Source organism: Podarcis tiliguerta (genome assembly GCF_965153285.1).
Source record: "Podarcis tiliguerta genome assembly, chromosome: 8".
NCBI lineage: Eukaryota > Metazoa > Chordata > Lepidosauria > Squamata > Lacertidae > Podarcis > Podarcis tiliguerta.
The window spans coordinates 2,428,042-2,433,778 of NC_139541.1; the positions used below are offsets into that span (position 1 = coordinate 2,428,042).

At 45.7% G+C, this 5,737-nt stretch overlaps 1 pseudogene across 1 annotated transcript; it reads right to left on the reverse strand.

Moving 5' to 3' along the window:
• Nucleotides 1-1,065: 1,065 nt before the first annotated feature.
• LOC310683508 (peptidyl-prolyl cis-trans isomerase B-like) lies at nt 1,066-1,977 on the reverse strand (annotated as a pseudogene). The gene has a single exon. The product of its transcript is annotated as a peptidyl-prolyl cis-trans isomerase B-like (transcript).
• Nucleotides 1,978-5,737: the final 3,760 nt, after the last annotated feature.

Genomic DNA, 5,737 nt, shown 5'->3' on the forward strand with positions numbered 1-5,737 from the left:
GCCTCAAACATCTCACAGATGAAAATCAGGAAGTTATTGTGTGTTTCTAGCATGCACATGCTTGTGCGCATGCACACACACAGTGCCCTTGTCAGCACCAGCACAACCACAATTCTTCCATATTATTGCACTTCCTTTTTGTGTTGTTGGGTTCTGTTTTGCAACAGTCTGCCCTTCCTTGATTTAAAAGCCAAGAGAGTGTTTGTTCTTTTGACTCAATATATCCTATCCTATTCTCTCCAAAAAATATTACCCACACAGTAGGGCAAGACTCTGGAGAGTCTCTCCAATTAGTGCAGACAACAACGATCAAATCAGAGCGAGAGTTTGACTCAGTACAGGAGATTTTTGTAGTGTCACCTAATAGTGAGCAATCTTTCAAGTTCTCCAAAACTCTTCATCAGGCTGCATGTTAAGCCAAAGATAGCGGGGGGAGAAAAAGCTGCCTTGATGATGAAGACACAACATCTTCGGACTGAAACAGTTGTAAGAGCATCTAGTCCAGCATCCTGTTCTCCCACTGATGAATAAGATGCCTACGGGAAGCCTCAGAGCAGGACCTGAGCACCACAACGCCCTCCCCTTGGGACAGTCGAGGCAGAACGCAGCCATCACGGCCGGTAGCCATGGACAGCCTTCTCCTCCAAAGGATGGCTTCCAGGAGCCGTAATGCAGAGCAGACTGAATTTTTCAGATAACAGCAAGGCTTGTTTCAGGTTGCACCTCTCTCATCTAAGTCCATGCTGGTTTTGACCTATGAAGCTTCGTGGACCACCTTTCCCCATATATGAAGCTACACGGACTCTGAGATCAGCATCTTGTTGGTGGCAAGGAAGAGAGAGAGAGAGAGAATTCCTCGGATGACAAGATCAAGATTTGGGACAAGTACTATTTGGTAAAAGAAGCCCAGCAGAGATTTAAAATTACAAAATATGCAGCAAAGCAAAGCGTGGAAATATAGGATGTTAGACCTTTAATATACACCCTTCTAAGTTAATTCCAAAGGTTTTGGTTTTGTTTTTTTACAAAAACACAATGGTTGCATTGATTGGTCCATGTGCTTTCTCACAAAACAGAATGGAACGCCCATTGCCCCCCAGCCCTCGAAGCCACTTGGATGACCAGTGGCTGATGGAAGGAGTTGTGACAAGAATGGAGCCCCCCATCCTGAAGAGTGTGGCTGGGGGAAGGGCAGGCAGAAAGGGAGCAGCAGTGGAGGCAGTCCATCTGCTGGGGGGAGGACGATGCAAGGCCTCTGTGTGTAGCCCCCTCACAGCCCTTTGAAAGCCAGAGTCTGGCCCTCCGGCAGCCACCCAGTTCTTCTTTGGCAATGGCAAATGGCTTCGCCACCTGGATGGTGTTGCAGTCAGCAGTGGTGACGTCCTTCAGGGGTTTGTCTCGACTGTCTTTGTATTCTCCACTTTTCTCACTACATCCATCCCTTCCAGGACTTTGCCATCCAGCCATGACATCTTGACATTGGTGATGAAGAACTGAGAGCCACTGGTGTCCTTACCAGCACTGGCCATGCTCACCCAGCCAGGCCCACAGCTTGAAGTTCTCATTAGGGAAATGGTCCCCGTCGATGCTTTTACCTCCTGTTCCATCTCCCCAGGTGAAGTCTTCCCCCTGGATCATGAAGTCCTGGATCACACGGTGAAACTTTCTGCCTTTGTAGCCAAAGCCTTTCTCTCCCATGGACAAGGCGACAAAATTCTCAACCGTCCTCAGAACTGTCTTTCCAAAAAAGCCGATGACAACTCACCCCACATCTTCATCCTCAATCTGCAGATCAGAATACACCTTGGCCATGACCTTGGGCCCCTTCTTGCGCTCCTCCACACGAGCAGCCGGGAAAAGCAGCAGCAGAGAGCCGTCCAGGCCCAGCAAGGCTGTGACTGCCAGCAGCTTCCTCTTCCTACCCCCGCAGCCCCAGCAGCGCCAACCCGGCCACAGTGCCCGCCAGGCAGCCAGCATCTGCCCCCTTCCCTTCTCTCTTTAAGTTCATTCCAAATTTCCCCTCTTCCACTAACATAGGAAAAGATCATATATTTGGTTAAGCTAAAAATTGGTTTACTTACAAACTCTCCAAATGTCAGGTCCATGTGTTCCTACATCAGTCAGAAAACACAGGCAGTAAAGCTTGGCTTAGTTACAGTGGTGAAAGTTCCTAAATTATTGGTATATGGGCACAAGAAAGGCTTGTTAAAGTCATGGAATCTGAGCTTGGAGCTCAGGCCTCTTTACACGCTGAGCTTCTCAGGTGAACAATAGGCTTGGTTACTTTCCTCTCAAGGAGCGGGTGATGTGGCAGGTCAGCTTATGGAATTAATCTGTCCATGCATTAATTAGACATAAGCATTTTGGTTATATGAGGCTGGTTATGAGGCCCTTCTCTTTGTGTCGCATCTGAGAGATATTCAGAGGTTGGCAATGAGAGAAGCAGCCTTTTCTGCAGTTGTCTCCCATTTAAAGAAGATTCCTGTGGAATGCTTTCCCCACGAAGGCCTGCCTTTGACACCTTTCCAGCTCCAGGCAAAGAAGTTTTAGTTCTCATGGACATTTGGACAGCATTGATTGTCAAGCATTTGGTGATTACTAGTGTTCATCCTGTGTGGAATTCTACTATTTTAAATTATTTTTCTTCGAATGAACACTTGTAGTAGTCTGCATTGATATTTTATTACAGTGGCACCTTGGTTCTCAAACACCTTGGTTCCCAAATGCCAAAAACCTGGAAGTAAGTATTCCAGTTTTCAAACGTTTTTCGGAAGCCAAACATCCGATGCGGCTGTCGGCTATTGTTTCCAGGGCACCTGCACCAATCAGAAGCTGCGCCTTGGTTTTCAGAAGTCAAACGGATTTCCGGAACCGATTAAGTTTGTTGCTTTGGTTTTTGCTATTTGTTTTCCTTTTATTTATTTATTATTATTATTTTGAGGCTTCTTCAGTTAATTTGTTTTTGTGACTGTGTGGAACCCAGTTCAGCTACTGATTGATTGCGTTACTGCAGAAGTGGTTAAAAGCCCCCCATCCAAACATTGACTATCATCAGTGTAGGTAAGGGAAAAATAATAATTTAAATTTTTATCATCTACAATACTGTCATATTTATTTTATAGTATTGCTTTCATTTTATGGATCAGTGGTCTTGTTAGATAGTAATATTCATGTTAAATTGCTGTTTTAGGAGTTGCTTTTAAAAGTCTGGAACGGATAATGCATTTTGCATTACTTTCTATGGGAAAGTGTGCCTTGGTTTTGGAACGCTTTGGTTTTGGAACAGACTTCCAGAGCAGATTAAGTCTGAGAACCAAGGTACCACTGTGCTGTTAATCACTTTAGGATACCTCTGGATGCATGACATTATATGTAAATATAATAAACTCTCTGTGGTGCAATGGGTTCGTGCATTTCTGTTAACCAGAAAGCTGGTGGTTTGAACCCACTCAGGGACAGCTGTGGGCAGGATTCCTGCACTCCAAGGGGTTGGACTGGATGACCCTCGGGGTCCCTTCCAACTCTGTAATTCTACAATTCTGATCCAACTAAACCATTGGGGGGGGGGGGATTGCAGGAATTTTTTAAAAATCCAGCCATACTTGGATTTATCAGGTCCCTTGAGAGGCAGAGAGAAGAAGTGAAGAGAAAGATTGCAAGCGGCGGCAGCAGCAGCCGTTAAGAGGAGCAAAGTTTTTAAAGAAGTATTTTAAGAAGCCAAGAGGGATGAATGAATCTGTCAGTTTCTGTTTCTCTTCTCATTTTTTCCAATCTTACCTTCTGTTCTCCACATTTCTGCATCAGTTTGCATTTTCTTTTTTTAAAAAAAGATTCATCATGAAAATTCATCAGCATTAAATGCAAATTTCTCCTAAAGTACCTATTTATGTATGCATTTCCCCATCTTGCAAGAAATTTCCTGTAATATTATGCATTAGTGTATCTTGTTTTTACTAACATATGCATTATGTACACATTTTCCCAATGTAGACATTTTTGTACATTTGCAATTTTGCGCAACAAAATGTGAATAAGTGCGAATTTTAAAGGACAACTGCTCTTCAGTTTGCACACGGCTTTGGGAAGTGCGAATGAGGTGAGGCTTGCCAGTGTTGAATTCCTCCTTCATTCCTTAGGCAACAGCAGTGACTTCTCCTTCTCCTCCTCCCTCTCTTCCACCCAGAGGTCCTTCTTCAGAGCCAGGCATTGGGGCCACAAGAGGGTCTGTGCTGCTCTGCCACAGCAGCCCCCTGGCCCTTTCTCAGAGCAGAGGGGAGCAGGGAGGAAATCCCTCCAGGGGGCCTAGAGGAAGAGCAGTACTTGAAGCAACTCAGGCTGGAACGGCTTGCCACAACATCTGTGTCCCTGCCAGGGGCCTGGTGCTTCGATGGCCACTTAAAGGTAAAGGGACCCCTGACCATTAGGTCCAGTCGTGACCAACTCTGGGGTCGCAGCGCTCATCTCGCTTTATTGGCCGAGGGAGCCGGCGTACAGCTTCTGGGTCATAGAATCATAGAATCATAGAATCATAGAGTTGGAAGAGACCACAAGGGCCATGGAGTCCAACCCCCTGCCAAGCAGGAAACACCATCAGAGCACTCCTGACATATGGTTGTCAAGCCTCTGCTTAAAGACCTCCAAAGAAGGAGACTCCACCACACTCCTTGGCAGCAAATTCCACTGTCGAACAGCTCTTACTGTCAAGTTCTTGCTAATGTTTAGGTGGAATCTTCTTTCTTGTAGTTTGGATCCATTGCTCCGTGTCCGCTTGTCTGGAGCAGCAGAAAACAACCTTTCTCCCCCCTCTATGTGACATCCTTTTATATATTTGAACATGGCTATCATATCACCCCTTAACCTCCTCTTCTCCAGGCTAAACATGCCCAGCTCCCTTAGCCGTTCCTCATAAGGCATCGTTTCCAGGCCTTTGACCATTTTGGTTGCCCTCCTCTGGACACGTTCCAGTTTGTCAGTGTCCTTCTTGAACTGTGGTGCCCAGAACTGGACACAGTACTCCAGGTGAGGTCTGACCAGAGCAGAATACAGTGGCACTATAACTTCCCTTGATCTAGATGCTATACTCCTATTGATGCAGCCCAGAATTGCATTGGCTTTTTTAGCTGCCGTGTCACACTGTTGGCTCATGTCAAGTTTGTGGTCAACCAAGACTCCTAGATCCTTTTCACATGTACTGCTCTCAAGCCAGGTGTCACCCATCTTGTATTTGTGCCTCTCATTTTTTTTGCCCAAGTGCAATACTTTACATTTCTCCCTGTTAAAGTTCATCTTGTTTGTTTTGGCCCAGTTCTCTAATCTGTCAAGGTCGTTTTGAAGTGTGATCCTGTCCTCTGGGGTGTTAGCCACCCCTCCCAGTTTGGTGTCATCTGCAAATTTGATCAGGATGCCCTTGAGTCCATCATCCAAGTCGTTGATAAAGATGTTGAATAAGACCGGGCCCAAGACAGAACCCTGTGGCACCTCACTAGTCACTCTTCTCCAGGATGAAGAGGAACCATTGATGAGCACCCTTTGGGTCCGGTAAGTCAGCCAGTTACAAATCCACTGAGTGGTAGCATAGTCAAGACCGCATTTTACCAGCTTCTTTACAAGAATATCATGGGGCACCTTGTCAAATGCCTTGCTGAAATCAAGGTAGGCTACATCCACTGCGTTCCCTTCATCTACCAGGCTTGTAATTCTGTCAAAAAATGAGATCAGGTTAGTCTGACATGACATT